We start from the raw sequence: 19,944 nt of genomic DNA, 5'->3' as shown, positions 1-19,944 counted from the left end.
AAAACGAGCACTGCTATTTATGGGTTGGTTTTTGAAGAGAGGTTGCATGAAACTTTATCAAGATGCTTAATACACTGTACCATGCTCTTCTTGGGCTTGATAGTTACTGGGAAAATGAACTCAGCATTGCAGAGGTTGTAATGCCTTTCAGCTCTGGCACGCTCAGTGTTTTGTATGTGATTCTGCACGAGTTTGAAATTCCCATAGGATTCTGCACAACAAGTCTGAAATTCCCATAGGCTTGATGCTGTTGGAGTAGGAAGGGATTGGAAGTAGAAGCAAGTCCTTGTGGCTGCCCCTTCCCACACAGCCTGGCTTCCTTGCTCCTTGGGCGGCTGTGCACTTGATCTGGTGCCAAATATTCTCTGCTTAACCACAGGGGTAAGCCAGAAGAGAGCAGAGGGGCAGCTCCTTCCCTGAGATGCTCCTGGACACCCTACAACTATTAGAAGCCTTCGATATTGCGTTTCCCCCCACCAAAGATATAGTCTGACAGGCTGCTCCTATCAAGAATTCAAGCACTGCTCGTGAAAACAGGCTTACCTTCATGCAGTAAGTTTGTTCTCCTAAACCTTGATCCCAAAGCCACCAAAATCAACAGGGTTTTGAAGTTGATTTCCACTGATTTCTGTGGTCTGCAGATTAGATTTCCCTGCCTTTTCGACCCAAGATCTCAACAATTCTCGACCGCCCTGCTCTAGCTCTCTTTTTTCCCTCTGCTGTGGGAAACAAAAGATGCTGTTTAACATGATGAGATCGAAATAACTGGGCACCATGCATGGAAATTACAGCTAGATTGCTATCCTCATTTCACAGGCTGGGGAGCTGTATCTGAAACAATACCTCCAAACTCCAGCAAAGCCAAGAAGAAAACACGAGTTTCATTCTGCAGATACCTTAGTGCAGGGAAATAGTTCAGCCTCATTTGCAGCTGCAAATATATCCAAACATCTTGCCTTGTCCTTAGCCTCTTGAAAAACGCAGATATGACTTGGAAACGCTTCACGTTCATTTTCCTGTGGCCCTACTTTTCTTTCATTTTCTTTTCCTTGATAGTTGCAGGCATTAATGATTTGTGAATACATCAGTTGTGGGTAAAAATATACTGATAGGTAATTTTTTTGTCCTTTGTTCAGCATCCAGTCAGGGAAGGCAGTTGGAGGGCTGCATTGCAGGCGACACTTCGGAGCCGTAGTTTCTCGATATTTGTCAACCGCTGCGCTTTCAGCTTGAAGGTGCCAATGTTTTTGTGTCGTGTAGTAAATTACAGGATGTTTACATGCAATTGGGTATGTGCCTGTGGAGGAGAAGACACCGAGAAACAGGATTTTCCAGAGGCAGTAGCTAGTTCAGAGGCCCAGAGCCACTGCAGTAGCTGTTGTCAGGTTGGACTGAGTGGCAGTTCTAATTACCAGTGTCTACACAGGTTTCTCATAGGAAGATACAAGCTGTCACGATTCCTTGCCAATCACACGAGAACTGACCTAGGGAGAACATCAACTGAAGGTGAGAGTACATGTCCAATAAATTCAGTCCCCACTGCATTAGCTTATTTTTAGGATTGTCCTGAAAAGACATTCAGCCTGTATCATAAAACCTTCAACTGAGCAGAAAATATACAGAATGATGATGACTTTAAATTTGGGTTCATGCCCTCTGGGGCATGAATTCATAGTGCTTCGGATACAATTTGATGATGTGCTGAATGCTGAAGGAACACAGAATCTCTAGATGAGATTATAAAGACAGAGCATTTCTGCTATGTGGGTGCTCTCTTAATCAAAGGAAGCAAAAGAAATTTTAGTCTTAATTTTGCTGCAAATGCTATGCTTAATTGGCAATGAAACCATGCTGTCTGTCGAAGGTATTGCTCAGGAAAAGGATGTTTCAAGGCAGTGCCTGAATTTATGCATGCAACTGATTCGTGGTTTTCTGATTTTTTTTTCACCTTCTCCCATGGAATGTATTAGAAGCTTGTTCTTGAACACAGTTTAGACAATACACGTGTCACAAGCAATGATGAATCAAAGAAAGAAAGCATCCAGAAAGGGAAGCTAACTAGACAGGTAGGCCCTCATCAGCATCACATTCTGTTCCACAGCTACAATAACAATAATTGAGTCAGACACATGGATTTTAAGTGCCTCTTAAAGAGGAAAGTTAGGGAGAGGCACTGTGGAAAGAAAATTATATACTGAAATGTGGCATCTCAGTTTTGCTGCTGCCAACCTTGTTCTGTCAGTAGCCACAGCTGCTGCCTTTTCTACTAAACTTAGTAGGAGATGGGTGAAACTGAAGACAAGTGGTACAGGCACTTCAGCTGATAAGGAGGTGTGGGCCCAAGTCCCTCTGTGTAATCAAAGGCAACCTTTAATTAGTTTTAGCTCTTGAGAGAGAGGTATTTCATTTGTGTGGACAAAAGGTAACACCGGGGGGATGTGTGGATGTATGCACTCTGAGGATACTCCTTGGCAGTCCTTCTTGCACCAATTAGGTTTTTTTCTAGTTTTGCCAGTTGTGTCTTGTCCATCTTGAGCAGCAGACTTCCTCAGTGCCAGCTTTCCCAGTGACTGAATGGGGGATATTAATTACTTATAATTATTACCAAGTACCAGTAGACAAAGGGTGGCAACCAAGAGGGTGGAGACTCCTTTATAAGGAGTAACATGGAAACGACAAGGGGCAATGGGCACAAGTTACTCCTGGGGAGATTCTGATTGGGCTCCAGAAGAAAATTTTTCCCCATAAGAACAGTTAGACATTGGACTCATCTCCCCTACACTGGACAGTTTTAATACTCAGCTTGACATCTCATTTCAACTCTACTATTACTTAGAAAGATTGGACTGGATGATGCTTGGGGTCCCTTCCAACCTGTCAGTGATTCAGTGATTTGTCAAAAACTGGAGGAAATCTACTCTTTGATTCTGCTGCTGATTGAATATGGTCTTTTAGCATGTGGTCCTCAACCCCAACGACAAACCTGTGAGATTTAAACTCTGGAGTAATGAAAAGTACAGGCTTGTTGTCTCGGAACTAGATATCACTGGTGCCAGTTTCCAGTAAGAGTCTTGCAATATTCTCACTGAATTTCTGTGTGGGGGTTTTAAAATGTGGTTTTGGACAGCATGATACTTAAGTATGAAGATTAACTACTGTATTTTTCCCCCTGCTCTTGGAATTGCAGAAGCAAATGAGAAGACATGACCTGGCATTTACTACAAGACAACTAAGACTGAAACAAATCATCCATCATTCATGATTTTCAGTTTGCTTTTTTGTTGTTGTTTTAAATGTGGTCTTATGCTTAAAAGCCAGTTCTCTGCATTTCGTTGTGCTAGTCTGGGAGTTTTGAGTGCTTTTGTGTGACAGCCACCAACCAGTTACCCAAATGATTTGGAGAGATGAACAAAATGCAGCTGCAGATAATGGAAGACATGCATCCCCCACCTGAGTCAAGTACTGTGAAGTAGTCTGGGCCTAGTCATAAGGACATGAAGGGTGTTTATGATGCAAAGGGCTGCTAATCAGAGAATTAGAGAATCAGCTTGGTTGGAAAAGACCTTTAAGACCATTGGGTCCAACCATTTCTCAGAATCACAGAATGTTAGGGTTCAGAAGGGACCTCGAAAGATCATCCAGTCCAATCTCCCTGCCAGAGCAGGGTTACCTAGAGCAAATCACACAGGAACACATCCAGATGGGCCTTGAATATTCATCTCCAGAGAGAGAGACTGCACAACCCCCCTGGGCAGCCTGTTCCAGTGTTCCGGCACCCTGACAGTGGCAAAATTCTTCCTCCTGTTTCCATGGAACTTCCCATGCCTCAGTTTCCACCTTTGCCCCTTGTCCTGTCATTGGGCAATGCTGAGCAGAGCATGGCTCCATCCTCTTGGCACTCGCCCTGCACATCTCTATAGCCATTAATGAGGTCACCCTTCATGCTCCTCCTCTCCAAGCTAAAGAGCCCCAGCTCCCTCAGTGTCTCCCTGTAAGGAAGATGTTGCACTCCTTTGATCATTTGATGTAGCATTGGAAGACTCTGTGAGATCACCAGACCTGGTGTTGGGTTTTGACCTAGAAGAAATAGTCCTGAGGCAGAGTTATCTGTTGAATGTCTTTCAGCTTGGAGGAATGAAGCTGGCTTCTTTCAACATGGAAGTTGTGAGTGATTTATCATGAGGTGTGGATATTCAGAAGAGAAGTGGGAAAACAAACTAGATGGCAATGTAGATACAGCCCGTGCTTACTTTATGGCTGAGCTTCACCAGGGCATGAAGTATTTTCTAATGATCTTTGATACCAAGCTATTGTGTGAGCCACTGACTGTGAAGGAAAGAAGGTCCTAAGGAAAGAGAGGAAATGTGGATATTTGTGTCATATACAGAAAATTTGGCCTGGCCTGCATGCCAGATGATATCCTTCCATCTGGTGAAGCTGAAGATGCTGAGAAGGAGGACAGAAGGAAGAGGACCATACCCCAGTCAGATCTAGGCACAGTGTGTAGCTGAAGAAAATAAAACGTTTCTTCAGAAATGATTGATGAAGACTCTAGCTCATAACTCCTGGGGTAATTTTGTCACTTTTATCTTCAGGGTGGAGATCACTACATGCCAGGCTGCATTCCTTCATAGCATCTGAATCATTCTTATTGTCTCCACAAGCTGAAAATGAGAAACAGACTGGCAGGAAAGTTAAAATTTTCAAGGTGGAAAGAGCAGGGAATAGCCTGGGTTTAAATGTTTTTTTCCAAGTTAAAAGTTCCTGTTGCCTTTCTTTTTTCAGACAATAATACAATGAATTTTATGATTATTTAAAAGAAGGCAGGGCTTTCCTGTATTTTTAAGAGAAATAAGAGCACCTGAAAATACGTGTCTTTTGTATCCAGCCTGGCTTTCTGTGAGCTGCATGGGGAAGAAATATTTCCAAGGCACCAGTGGTTGCCATATCCTGTATGCAAAAAGATTCCATAAATGTCTAAAAACAGATGGAATGCAACTTTAGAGGAATAAATGGATTTTTAATTTTATGAACATTTTGGATTCCATCTGGTTGGAGTAACTAAGTGACCTAGTAGAATACTTTTTACCTCTCTTGTATAACAGATAGAAAAGAGCTTGTCTTGCTCCGTCTCCATTGTTACAGGGGGCGTTACTCATACATTCACTTACTTTAAAATCTTTTGACTGCAAGGCAAGGGAAACCTCACAAAAATCTTCCTGGACATCAGATCTAAATGTTGGTCTTCCCTTAATTTGGCCTTGCCAAATTGGAGTAAGGAGGAACATTGCTGTCTAAACCACCTGTCTAAGCCCACCTGACAATAGAATCAAAGAATCATAGAATTATCAGGGTTGGAAGGACCTCAAGCATCATCCAGTTCCAACCCCCCTCATACTACATCAGGTTGCTCACAGCCACATCCAGCCTGACCTTAAAACCTTCCAGGAATGAGGTTTCTACCACCTCCCTGGGCAACCTGTTCCAGTGTTTCACCACCCTCACAGGGAAGAACTTCTTCCTAACATCCAATCTGAATCTATCCATTTCTAGTTTTGTTCTATTCCCTCTAGTCCTATCACTCCCTGACACCCTAAAAAGTCCCTCCCCAGCTTTCTTGTAGGCCACCTTTAGATACTGGAAAGCCACAAGAAGGTCTCCTCAGAGCCTTTTTTTCTCCAGACTGAATAGCCCCTACTCCTTCAGTCTGTCCTCGCAGGAGAGGCGCTCCAGCCCTCTGCTCATCCTCGCAGCCCTTGGGGCTCGTGGTAGCCTAATGAGATAACATACTTTAGATTTACCTCTTTTGTATTTTTTTCTGCTAGCACCAGCACATGTTAAAAAGAAAAAAAGAAAAGAAAAAAAAAAAAAAAAAAAAAACAAAAAAAAAAAAAAAAAACCCAAACAAGCCAAAACAATCAAGCAAACAAAACCAAACCCCAAAATACAAGCAGCTCTTAATTTTTTGCCTTGTTTAAAGGCAAAGACTTCGAATAGAGGCTCTGTCTACAGGTACAAATAGGGTGGCTTATTCCTGCTTACCAGGGTGTGTTTTATTGTTACTGCCACTTAGAATGTTGTTAAACAAATTCAGAGTGTTATTGAACAAATACAGGTAAATACATGTCTTTTTTTTTAAACAGGAAAGGAGCATTTTTCTGCAAATACGAAATAAAGGCGACTGGAACTCACAAGGAAAAAAGTCACAAGGCATACAACCCTACAGGAAAAAAATGGAAGACCTTGAGCTCGTGGAAAAATCCCTGGGTTTGAGCCTGCCCCGTGGAAAAGCTAAACCCTAAATCTGTTCCCTCTCCTTCAGAGAGAAGGTAGGTCTTTTGAATGGCTAATAGTAAGCCTGTACTTACTAGATGCACTGTTCATGAAACCCATTATTTATGATTGCCATTCCCAGAGTTCTGCTGAGAATAACTCTTGCCATGCTGATAAGTTCATAAGCAATCGTTAGCAGGCTATTGACAATGTGTTTCCTATTATTTTTCATACTTTTTGGCACTTTGGAACATTTCGCAGGGTTCTTGGTATGAATATGGATGAAACATTCCAAAGAGTGGGGAATAACAGCCTCCTTTTTTCCTTTTTTTTTTTTTAAGGGATAGTAGTGAGACTGTTTTCCACTTCTGGAAGCAAGCATAGTTGTGTTTCATCAAAAGCCTGTTGCATTTTAAGATCACAAATTTCAGTCTAGCACGAAGCCTGAAATTGTTGAACACTTTCACTTTTGCATGACACATTAATGCTCTATTAAAAGTGTGTTTGCTCAGCCCTTAATAAGACCAAATACAGCATTTCCACTGCAAATAACTTTTGTATATATATATCTAAAAATCTCTGGTCACTGTAACCCCATAATTCAAAGTAGATTCCTTTCCTCTCCCTGAAATTTGTGATTTTGAACTTCTGATGGCTGGCAGGAGCACATGCTGATGATGCCAGCAAAACTCTGGACAGAGTGCAGTTTGGTTTAGAATCACAGAGTTAGGGTTGGAAGGGACCTCAAACATCGCCTAGTTCCAACCCTTCTGCCATGGGCAGGGACTCCTCACACTACATCAGGTTGCTCACAGACACATCCAGCCTGGCATTAAAACCACCCCGGGATGAGGCTTCCACCACCTCCCTGGGCAGCAAGTGCCAGTATCTCCCTACCTTCATGAGAAGAACTTCTTTTTAACATCCAATCTGAGCATCTTTTGCTTGGATGCTGTAATAAGCTTCCCTTGTATAGCATCAAGACAACTGAATTCTCTTTAGCATTATACACTTATGTAATTACATTACTGTCTCTGAAGCCTTTGTGCCCCCATAAATGATTGAAACTCTTATTATACAAATTTGGACTTGGGAGACATATTTTAACTTCCTTATAGGGAATGTCAGTGGCTGAAAGCTTCCCCAGCTGCAGGATTTGCTGCTTTGTGATTTTACAAGAGTTTGGAGTTTGTAAAAGTGACGTATATATTCTACTAACAGCACTGATCACATATTCTCTCATTTCTATAACTGGGAAAATCATCAGGTGTCAGGTAACGAGAGGACTAGGAGGAATGGAAAAAAATAGAAATGGGTAGATTCAGATTGGATGTTAGGAAGAAGTTCTTCACCATGAGGGTGGTGAGACACTGGCACAGGTTGCCCAGGGAGGTGGTGGAAGCCTCACCCCTGAAGGTTTTTAAGGCCAGGCTGGATGTGGCTGTGAGCAATCTGATGCAGTGTGAGGTGTCCCTGCCCATGGCAGGGGGGTTGGAACTGGATGATCCTTGAGGTGCCTTCCAACCTGACAATTCTATGATTCTATGAAAACAGCTCCATCTAAATAAGTTCTCTCCCCAGGGTTAATAAAACAGGATCTGCCCTCAGAGACCTGGAATTTCTCTGCAAACGCTTTTAGTTAAACAAAGCATTTTGTGTACCTACAGTAAATGTGATATTTATTTTTTCATTATTCATGAAACAACTTTAATGTCACTGCTGATTTTCCTGGTAGGATGTTCAGCTCCAGCACACCCGAGCTCCTGCTGAGTTGTAGTTGAAGATGTCATTCACAATAAACATGAGCTGCTGTGACAATACGATGGCAGAAGGTGAGGAATCTCTTTTCTTGTGCAAGGGCATGCGTGTGCCTCTCTCCTTGTGTGAGAGGGTGAGAAAGAGAGCGATTTGATTGTGTTTACAAGATTCATTCATGGCACAGCAGGCAGTAGTCACATTGTAATATTCACCTTAACACAGATAATTTGATTTTCAACCTGGTTATCATGCATTTCGACATAACGATACATGAAAATACCTGCTTTAGCAGTGCATTTGAAGCAAGGTTGCACACTTTAAGTCAGAATCTATCAAAGGTGAGTGTTCATTTTTTTACTCTTTTTTTTTGTTGCAGTTGCAGAAGTCCTGGAGAGCCCCAGAGAACTAGGGGGAATGGGGAAAAAATAGAAATGGGTAGATTCAGATTGGATGTTAGGAAGAAGTTCTTTCCCATGAGGGTGGTGAGATGCTCAAACAGGTTGCCCAGGGAGGTGGTGGAAGCCTCATCCCTGGAGGTTTTTCATGCCAGGCTGGATGTGGCTGTGAGGAGTCTCTGCCCATGGCAGGGAGGTTGGAACTGGATGATGCTTGAGATCTCTTCCAGCCCTAACAATTCTATGAAAATGTTGTTCATTGCATGTCACAAAATTGCTAAGAGTAAAGCAAATTGGAATGGGTAAGTCTCAGGAACTGCTGCTGTTTCTGGGCTGAACTCAACAGGATGAGCTTCCCCAGATCTAACATCTCTAAAGCTGTACACGTTTTTCCCATTTGAGAGCCTCAGATACTGTTGGAATTTCTTCTCTGAATTGCAGGTTGTCTCCTGAGTGGAAAATGGGGAGTCAAAAAGTCCTGCAGCCGTTTACACTGTGCAAGGAAAATGAACTGCCTGGTCACAGGATGAATGTTGTCTTGGGTCACCATCAAGATACTGACCTGCCTAACTGATGTGACACAGAGAAAGAGGAATGTTAATGCTCATCAAGAGCACAGCCTTGTTACTGCATCCTGGAGCAGCCTGAGAGATAAGGGAATCTATCAGCAATTTAATTATAGTCATAAGATACTGGCCCTCATGGAAGACAAAAATGAAGTTTGCACTGGGAGATTTCAAGCTCAACTTAAAGCTAAAGAGTGTGGATGTGGTTGGGCATAGCTTTGTGAACCACCTACTGCACATCTGCAACACAAAAACAGCAGGCATCATTCTTCTGAAGTCAAGAGATTTGAGCAGTTTTATGCCAATAGGGCATTTGGCCCAAATCCAGATAGAATCTTTGCAGCATCACACCTTTGAATCTTCAGATGTTTTCTTAGAGTCATTAGTATTGAGGCTGTATGGTACCCAAGGTAATTATCCATTACTGCTTGAGCCTGGCCCAAGAATTATTCCACAACATGCTGCCTCATTAGTATAATATAATGAAAACAAAGCAAAACAAACAAACAAAGAAAAAAAAAACCAGAAACAAGCCAAGAACTGGAAAAAATAAGGGTGCTAAAAGGAAAGGAGTGAGAAGAAAATAAACACAGCAGGGTGAGGTCCTCCAATGGTGTAAATTAGTATCACCTTCCATGAGGCTCTGCCAGTTTACACCCTGTGATGCTCTGGCCCATGATTATTAGGAAAGTATGTTGTTGATATGCTCTATAATGGCTTCCATTACCAGCCCATGCTAAAAGAAGCAGCTGGTGAAAGTTATGTTTATGTTCCACAGATGGATTGGCAATGGCAGACACATAGCTCTGTGTCTGGTAAACAGGTGTTTGACTTTATGTTTGTTAGCTAGCCAGAAGAAGGCAGATCCTTGGTGAGGGATGTAGGCAAAGGAGATCCATATAGCTGTTGAAAAGGAAAAAGAAAAGATTCTTTTTGGTTGCACTTTATCTTTTTAAATGGGGAGTAGTGTCCTGAAATGAATCCTGCATTTTATCAGCAGACACTAAGTGACCAGGAAGAAAAATTAGCAGAGGGTCAAAAAAAATCTCAAAACTGATGGGGATACTCAAATGATACTGCCTCACCTCCGTCCTTTCTTCTTTATTGTTGTGGGGAAAGGAAGCATTTTGGCTTCAGACAAAGTGAAAAGTGCCTATAACAGAGTCAAAACTTCCCAGGCCAGAGGAGCAGCTTTGCCAGATGTTGCAGTGCAGAAACAGGACTAGTTGAAATTGCAGCAGAGTTTAGCTCTGCCTTTGCAGGGAGGTGGGAATATCATCCTCCTTTTAGTGAGAAATGTGTTGCAAACCAATTCCAACACCTGTAAAGGAAACACTTATAGATGCACAGCCAGTACAGAAGGAACTATTGGTTTCCAGCTCACTCAGAATGAACCATTTCTTTTGATTATGTTTATTAATTTCTTAATGTTCACTAAACCAAAAGGCATCTGGGGGGGTTTTTTTCTGGTCTCTGGATGACAAATATTTCTAGATGAAGGAATGGCAACAGAAAGGGTGATCAGGCACTGGAATGGACTCTGGAGTCGCTAACACTGAAGGTCTTTAAGAAAAGATTGGATGTGGCACTTGGTGGCATGGCTTAGCTGATGTCATGGTGTTAGGTCACAGGCTGGACTTGATGATATCAGAGGCCTTTTCCAGCCTCAGTAATTCTGTAAATTTCTGGGTGAATATCATTCAGGATAAAACTCCTTAAGCTCTGAGGTTTGGGGAGTATTTTCACAGGTACCCAGTAGTGGGCTGAATACTCATTAATAACTAATACAATGATTCTGTGAATCGTGGTGATCTAAATTCAGCACTTCTGGTTGCAAATCAGGTTATTGCATCACTTCTTTGACCAACTCCTTTGTATGTAATGCAAAGAAGTAGCCTGTGGGAACAGAGCAGCCTAGCATCATTTGCCTAGAACTTTCCCACAGTGCTACCAGGTGTTGATCCTTCTGGCAGGTTAAATGCATCCCACAAAGTCCTTAAAACTAGTGACCAAGGCAGGCACAAGCGGTTCTCCAATGCAAGACGTGACCCTGGGAGTGGGAAGAGCAGCTGGGAGGGCTGAAGAACCTCTGAAGACACCTCCATCATCAGCATTGTTCACTCATTATCACATCTCTTTTATTGAAATTAAACTGCTGGAAGGGGCAGTGTGGAATCGGTGTGTCATGTGGGGAAGGTAGCTGTTTAAATGAAGTGTGAGCAGTGCCTGGTTTTGAGCTTCTGTTGTAGATGTAATATATGAAGGAATAGCTAAAGCAGCAGGTGTTGTCAAAATTTATGGAGGACCATCAAGCCCAGGCAGCAGCCCCACAGGAAGAGCAGTGACAGTTACTGCAGCAGATGGTCTGAAGAATTATGAATGTGAGACCTATCTCTAGCTGTCCCTATAACCCAGTCCTTCTTGAGCAGGGACCAACAAGATGTTGACTGCAGGCCTACCTGGTCAGCTTGAGCAGTGCGAGCGGTGGCGGTCAGGGCAAGCAGCCACTCCAGATCCATGCTGAACAAGCCTGTCCCAAGCTGTGCATATTGATCTCTGAGCAGTGGTACTAGTGCCGACGAGGAGAGGTACATCTTGAACCAGTTGGGAATCCCAGAATAGAAGTACTGATAAAGGCTCATGGAGGAATTTAACTACCCAGACATCTGTTGAGTAACAAATACAGCTGAACATGCATCATCGCAGAGTTCCCTAAATTATAGCGAAGACAACTTTATGATCCAGAAAGCAGCGATTCCTGAGGAGAAGCCATCCTGGATCTACAGGAGTATATTAATGAAATTTGCAGATGAAACTTTGCAAGTGCATTAAAACATACAGCAGCATAGTGGTTTAGACTCCACTTCAGCACACTACCACGTGTGTTCAGAGTGGTCTGTCTTCCTTATCCACTTACTAATTTTCACTGTTTCACAAGTAAACGAAAGCTCAAGCCTAGCTTCTCCTGCCTTTAAACCTGTTTGCATCCTCCATGTGTCCCAGACACTTGAGATCTGCAGACTCCTAGCTAATATGCTTGCTCTTGGACAAAACGCAGCTCCCTTACCCAGGGAAGTGGTGGCAGCCCCATCCCTCGAGGTTTTTAAGGCCAAGCTGGATGTGACTGTGAGAAACCTGATCTAGTGTGAGAAGTCCCTGCCCATGGCAGGGGGGTTGGAACTGGATGATCCTTGAGGTCCCTTCCAACCCTGACAATTCTATGGTTCTGTCTCACTGGGATGGTAAATTTAGTAGACTTCTTGCTAAAAAGCTGATGTTTTATGACAGAATATGCCTGTGATAGAAATATTTCCAGGAAAGAACAAAAACTTTTCGCTTGTCTATAGAGAAATAAATCTGCCTCTCCAGAAGTGAGTCCAATTAGGCATTGTATTAAAACTGTTAGCTAATTATTCCAATCAAAGGCTTTCTCAGCATATAATGCTAATAACATTCATGGTCTTAAGCCTTGGTTTTTTCCTAAGAGTTTAGACTCTTCAGAGCATCACCTAAACATGCACTGAGGGGCTAGGGAGCGTTCTCTGACAAGAAAGAACCAAAAGCTCCTTTTAATCTTAATATTCAATTTCAGTACACACATACACAGAAGAGCAAATAATGTCAGGAAGAGTGATCTCAGTCCAGGAACAAGTAAGTAAGAGTGGAAGACTATTTATTATTATTTTTTTGGTCAGAGGTGCAATCTAAGAACTACCTTTGCAAGTGAGGAATTTGGAAGGAGATTAAAAAAAAAAACAAATGAGAATCCCTCTCTGGTTATTACTTCTGTCTGAATTCCAGTTCAGATTGGATTCAGACAAAGAAGATTGAAGACAAGCATGCTATCAACAAGGTAGCAGCAGCAATATACAAACCACTGCTAATGAACTCCCTTTGTGTGTCCGGGGAGCTCTTCTAAAGCAAGCCTACTATCACCCACCTGAAGGCTCTTCTTGCTTCAGGCTGGGTGGATTTGCTTGCTGTTCTTGCTCAAAGTTAATTTGTAATCTGCAAAACCAGTCTCCTATTAAGAGACAGAAACAAAACCTAAGGGTAGAAAAAACAGAGACAGAATCTCTATCAACCTGAAACATCAATTTTTCTGTCTGCTGCACCCAAACTGGCACATGCAGTCACTGAACTGAGTCTCTTCAAGGGTTCAGCACTGCAGGAGAAGCAAGGGATAGTAGCAAAAGTCACTCATAGATCCCAGTTTCTATGAGGGAAGGTGTAAAAGGCTTTGAACCATCCCTGAGCAAGGTTATTAACTTGAAAAGTGCATAGCTGAAACTCTTTTCCCGGTGCATCGACACATGCCCTCCACTTCAGCAAGGGCAGATTACAGTGACTAGCCAAGGATTTTGTGCCTGCAAAATGCAGGGAGGTATTTTAATTGCCTTTCCCCCTGCGATCAGCCCTCCTGCCATATTTTGTGGCTGAAATCTTATTGGAATGCTTTAAAGAGAACAAAGACTTGATCAGCTCTTCTGCACCATTGCCCTTCCTCTTCCCCAACCCAGGTTTTTTTTGGATGAAAATGCTGCTTTTATCCAAAAGGCATTTTGCCTAGCAAGTGACTGAAGATGAGCAATGCCAACAGGAGCCCTTCATAATTATTCGCTGGGCTTTTCTCACTCCATGTACGTTTCCTAAAGGAAGTACACTGACAAATTTGTATCAAGTTCAGAAACAGAGTGGCATGAACTGACTAAGAGCCATCAATATGATGTACCCTGGCTGAAACTCCTGAGCTGCCCAAAACCTCCTTTATCATATGTGAATCAGCTGGTTAGTAATCAGTGGGATCCACATTCTGGTGAATTTACTTCCATAAAAGGCAGGAAAAAGGTTTTTATCACATTTTGCCTTGTGATCTGCTCTGAAGCCTTACCGGCAGATGAAATTCCATCTTGATCTTATTTGCATTAATACAAAGAAGGTTAAACTATTTGCTTTCTTCTTGCTCTTCACCCATATACACTCACCTTGAGTAGTAAAGGATAAAGAGTGTCTATAACTTGCCTCATTCATGTGGAGGTACAAAGATGATGTTCCTCAGGTCTCTGAACAGCCTTTTGAGTGATGTGGCCTCTTCACTTTCATCTCCTGCACTGCCTTGTGGAGCAGCTTACCTCTTTCTATCAAATAAGACTTCTGTTACCTGCCTGAGTTTGACACCCCTTCAGTAAAGTCACAAGGAAATATTTAATATCAGATACCAGTTCCCAGGAAATGTTTGTGTGGAAGCAGGACTTGGATTTATGCTGAGGAGGAGGATCAGGAGTGGAAACACAGGTTTATTAGGTCCCCTTGGTTAGATTGGATCTAATCCCTGTCTTGTGCTAATCCACCCCAGACTCCTGGCGGTAAGATCCAAAGCAACAGAAAGCAGATAACCGGAGAAGGCAGAGGGGGCTGGTCAGGGGTGTTTGTAAATAAATCTGGAACGTGGGATCTGCAGCCTGCTTGGTTATGGTTTTGTGAAAACACAATTACAGCAGAAAATGAAAGCAGGCTGTGCAATGAAAACAAGAGGAATGCCATCACCCAGGTTGGCTTGTACAGCAAACCACCCTGGTCAGTCATCCAAGATGAATGGAGGTATCCGCTGAATAACCTCACTTTGCAACTTTTATGTGAAGGCTTGATAAATGAAGTCAGGGAGAGGTACAAGAAAGTGATTAAAACCAGCCTGTGCAAAAGGCAATGATAACCTCCCTGAGCTTGGAACTTTTTTTTCCCCTTATGCCTGAGTTTGTTGGATAATTAACCCTTTCGTCCTTCGCTCTCTGTACACAAACATTTGTATGTTCATACAAAGCAGTTGTCTCTTGACAGGTAATCAGTTACTGGTAATAAATTGGACCCAGTGGCAAAGCCATCCACTTCCAACAGTGATGCCTGCAGCCAGGTGCTGTTCTCTGGAGTTCTATATTGGCCTTGCTAGAGCGGAAGGCCTTTTCCAAAGTTTAGCTCACTCTTTTCTTGTCTCTGGCCTCTCTAACCTGCCCAGTAGCTCATGTAGGCATCTCTATTTGGGCACCCTTCTGGAAGAACATGCCCCAGGCCACACTGGCCAAATAGTTTTAGGGAGTCTGTTTGCATTGTGAGTTTGAATGGGCTTTAAATGGGATATTAGGAAATATTTCTTCACCAGAAGGACTGTCAAGCACTGGAACAAGCTGCCCAGGTAAGTGGCAGAGTCACCATCTCTGGAGGTATTTAAAAGATGTCCAGATGTGGCACTTTTAGCAGCATGGTTTGGTGGTGGATTTGTCTGTGTCAGGTTAACAGTTGGGCTTGATGATATTAGAGATCTTTTCCAACCAAAACAGTTCTATAATTCTATGATTATTGTCACTAAAACAAAAGACAATTCTGGCATTATTGCCAGGGGCCAGGCTTTCTCTTTGTGGATGTGGAACCATCCTCTGTCATCCCTTGTGGTAAAATTAATTGCTGATTTGGTGGATAACTTGAGAATGCAGAAAAGCATTTCACCCACGTGTGGCAGAGTCAGAGACCAGCAGATTTCCCATTCCTAGGTATAGGCCATTGTGCTCCTGCATTCTTGCTGGTGTTAAAAAGAAAAGGACTAGCAAAGGCATCTCGCAAGCAGACCCTTGCCTAAATATGGTCAGAGGCAGCTGGTGTAGTTTGGTCTCTTCATTTTTCATTCTGCTCAACCCCATTTTGATAGTGAATCAGGTGCTTGTGGAAAAACAGCTCTCAAGAGTCTGAGTCTGAGATGTGCTCTCAAGTGAAGATTTAGAAGTCTCTGGAGCTCTCAACACAAGAAGGACACGGACCTGATGGAGCAGGTCCAGAGATGGGTCACAAAACTGATCATAGGGCTGAAGCACCTCTTCTACAAAGACAGGCTGAGACAGCTAGTGGTGTTCAGCCTGGAGAAAAGAGATTCCTGGGCAAACCTTGTGGCAGACTTCCAGTACCTGAAGGGGTCCTACAAGAAAGCTGGAAACAGGGGCATGTAGCACTAGGACAAGGGGCAACAGTATTAAGTTAGAGAAGGGTAGATTTAGATTGGACATTAGGAAAAAGTTCTTTCTTGTGAGGGTGGTGGAAGAGTGGAATGTGCTCTCCAGGTAGTGGCAGAGGCTCCATTCCTGGTGACATTCAAGGTCAAGTTTCATGGGCCTCTGTACAACCTTATCTAGTTGGGGATATTCCTGCTTACTGCAGAGGGAGTTGGACTACATCACCTTTAAAGGTTCCTTCCAACTCAATGCATTCTACAATTCTAAGCCAGCATTAACAAAACGCAGGAGAGCTTTCTTGCAAGTTAGAGAAATAAGCATGTCTAGGGAGAATCCCCCCAGTCTTAGCCCAAAGAGTGACAGCAGCACCATTGCTTGCATTGAACAAAGCTCTTTAAACCCTTACCAAGAAACAAAATCTCAGCCGAGAAATGTCAATGGCAGCCTGAAAATTAATTGTCCTCTGAAATGGCAGTCCTCAATTTAGGTTTAATCTCTCTTGCATTACTCAGGTAGCTATTGTAAAGTATCACCCTGCTTGCTGCTCTTGCTGACAGTTTCTATATCCCTTCACCACGCCCAGTGGAAGGAAAACAATCACATAAATCCCTCTTGCAGGGCATGCTCAAACTCGTTTCTTATTGTGGGGCAAATTTATGGTCACATTTACTATGTAATCTTTAAAGGGGACTGGCTGCTGGTTGAAGGTCTAAAATTACAGACGACCTGGGTGTAAGCAAAAGTGTTCACAATATCTGTGTTTAAGGGAGGAGGGAAAAGGGTGAGAGAAGAGAGCTAGATGGTCCCTGGAAAGTTTATGGCCTCTCCTAAACAAACAAACAAACAAACCCAAAATAAAACCCAACCCACCTTAAAGAAAGGTAGAAAAGCTCTGTGGCTTCTGTGTCTCTAAATATGTGTTTATCCCACTGCCATGATGTGAGCATGCCCAGTTGGGATGATTTAGCACTCTGCTGATGACTACCAACGGAAAGACTTCATGTGAAAAGGTAGTCTGCCACGGCTAATGGGCTCTTGTTTCAAAGGGATGCTGTGTGTACATTACTAGTGCATGGAGAAGGTGCAGAAAGGCCTCAGCAGACATTAGGAATGGAGTGTTGTTGATGATGAAAAGGCACTTTGCTGTTGAGGGAATGGTGGGAGAGAAAAGGCGTATCTGTCTTTTTGATTAGAAATGCATGCTTCCTTTCATCATCTGAGCTGAAAAATTGGCTTCTGCTCTTGGTTTATGAAACCATTTTTCTTTTCCCTTCCTTCCCAGGTTTGCAAACTCTTTAATAAATTAGTTACTGTGAGGTGCATGGGTGCAACAATCACCTCAGAGGCTTTTCCCAAATGCATCTTTAATATTTTATAAGTATTTAAATAGATTTATTCAATGTGAACAGCCTGATTTATTAGCACTGGCACTCTGGCATGGAAAGGGGGTTCAATACAAATTATGTTGTGTCAGAAATTTTTAGCAGCTAGATCTCAATTTACCAATGGATTCTTGGAAGTCAGGAAATAATAGTACCCACCCCATGTTAATATTTAATCAGGCTTTGGTGCCAGATAGGAGAAGCTGTCGAATGAACAAGACATGATGAAGGGAGCCCTGTATTACATAAACACTTACGTCATGTGTGTTTCCTCCTTAGGTGGGGAGCAGGGGCTCGGTTATTGCGGCACGTGAGGGGCTCGGACCTGCCACTGAATAAAGTTTTTTCATCAGGCTCTGAGAACTCATCAGACCAGGTCAATCTCACCATTGACAGCAAACCTGAGTGACCAGGTATGGAACTTGTTTCCCTTTTGATATCTTGGGTCCAAGAGGTGCACATTCAGAAGATGATGTATGGCCACAGGAACATACAACCTGATATAACTAGTGTGGCACTGGGCCGGGAAAGGGTGAGTTTACCGGTTCCCTGTAGGTCAGTACTCTGCAGGTTACTCTTCTAAATTGCCCCAAATTAATTTTCACTCTGCCACACATGTAAGATTATTTTTATTCAGCCTGGTATATTCTTGAGGGAATCAGGATAGTTTAGTCTGGAGAAGAGGCTGAGGGGAGACTTCATGGCTGTCTGTAACTACCTGAAAGGAGGCTGGAGTGAGGTGGGGCTCAGCTCATTCTCCTTAGTATTAATTGATAGGATAAAAGGAAATGGCCTAAAATTGTAGATATTAGGGAAAATTTATTTCCTGAAAGGAGTGGTCAGGCATTGGAATAGGTTGCCCAGGGAGGTGGTGGAGTCACCATCCATGGAGATGTTCGAGGAACAAGACACAGGGTTTAATGGCTGTGGTGGCATTAGGTTGGCAGTTGGACTTGAAGATTTTTGAGGACTTTTCCAGCAGAAATGGTTCTACAATTCTATGATCACACTCATAAAACAAGACTGGTTTTATTTCTGTACAGAAACACCAAACCAAGTTCTCAATGCAAGTGTGGGGGGGTAGATATAAAATGCAAGGAAGCTCGTAAGCAAAGCTTTTTTGCAGTTGCATTCACTCACTTGCATGGAACAGATGAACATAAGGGCATGATTGCAAAATAGCTCTGCACATCAGCAGGCCTCTCCTAAATCACTGCACTCAGTGTGGAGCCATTCAGATGAGAGAGAAATCTGATCAAAAAATTGGCAACATCTTGTTGCTGCTGAGGACCACCAACACAGCCTCCCCAGCTGCCACCACAAGACAGGCTAAAGAGGTGACTGAAGAGCAAAAGAGAAAGCTTCAACCAGCCACAGTGGGACTGATACTGGATGAAGAGGAGAAAAGAGGACATCTCGGATGCCGCAGATCTTTTCCTGGAATATTTCAAGATGACCCAGCAATGAAGAAAGCCTCCAGTGGTCAAGACTGCCTAGCCATAATTGCATGCTCATGTGCAAGGGCTGAGTTCTTCAGAGGGTGTGAACTGGAGTAGTGTGGTTGAAGTGCCTGGAATAACACTGCTGGGCACTGACTGAAACTTTGGACTGTAGCTGAAGCCAGCAAGTGAAGGGAGCTGATTCTCTTCCTCTGCTCCGCTCTGGTGAGACCCCACTTGGTGTACTGCATCCAGTTCTGGAGTCTCTACTACAGGAAGGGTCTGGACATGCTGGAGTGTTGCCCAGGGAGATGGTAGAAGCCTCATCCCTGGAGGTTTTTCAGGCCAGTCTGGATGTGTCTGTGAGCAACCTGATGTAGTGTGAGGTGTCCCTGCCCATGGCAGTGGGGTGGAACTAGATGATCCTTGAGTTTCCTTCCACCCCTGACAATTTTATGATTCCTTGTGACAATGAGCTAGTCTTCTGGCAGGTACTTCACTAAGTTCCTTTTCTCAAGTAGTTCTCCAAGTGCCTCATCCAAGCCTTTTTTGAACACCTCTAGGGATGGTGACTCCACCACCTCCCTGGGCAGCACAATCCAATGGCCAATTACTCTTTCTGGGAAGAACTTTCTCCTCACCTCTAGCCTAAAATTCCCCTGGCACAGTGTGACTTGTCCTCTTGTTTAAGACTTGAGACTTGTTTCTTCTTGTTCTACCACTGGTTGCTTGGGAGAAGAGACCAACCCCCACCAGTCTACAACCTCCTTTCAGGTAGTTGTAGACAGCTCCCCTGAGTCTCCTTTTCTCCAGGCTGAGCTACCCCAGCTCCTTCAGCCTCTCCTCATAGAACTTGTGCTCAAGACCTCTCCCCAGCCTCATTGCCCTTCTCTGGACATGTTCAAGTATCTGGGCTCCTCTTAAACTGAGGACAGCAATTGAAGCAGAGGAACAGCTTCTGCAGTCTTCCACTGATCAGAGGCTTTCTTGGAGAAATGCTCTCCCTCTGGTCTTTAGGATAGTTACAAGGTACTACTTTCTGCGTGAGTGAGGCCAAAGTGATTATCTCAGCAATCCAAATGTGATTTTAATTATAGCTTTTATTATTGGAACAGCTGTAACCAAGATTGTAA

Source organism: Dryobates pubescens, chromosome 39 (assembly GCF_014839835.1).
Source record: "Dryobates pubescens isolate bDryPub1 chromosome 39, bDryPub1.pri, whole genome shotgun sequence".
In the NCBI taxonomy this organism is placed as follows: Eukaryota; Metazoa; Chordata; class Aves; order Piciformes; family Picidae; genus Dryobates; species Dryobates pubescens.
This window is presented reverse-complemented; position numbering follows the sequence as displayed.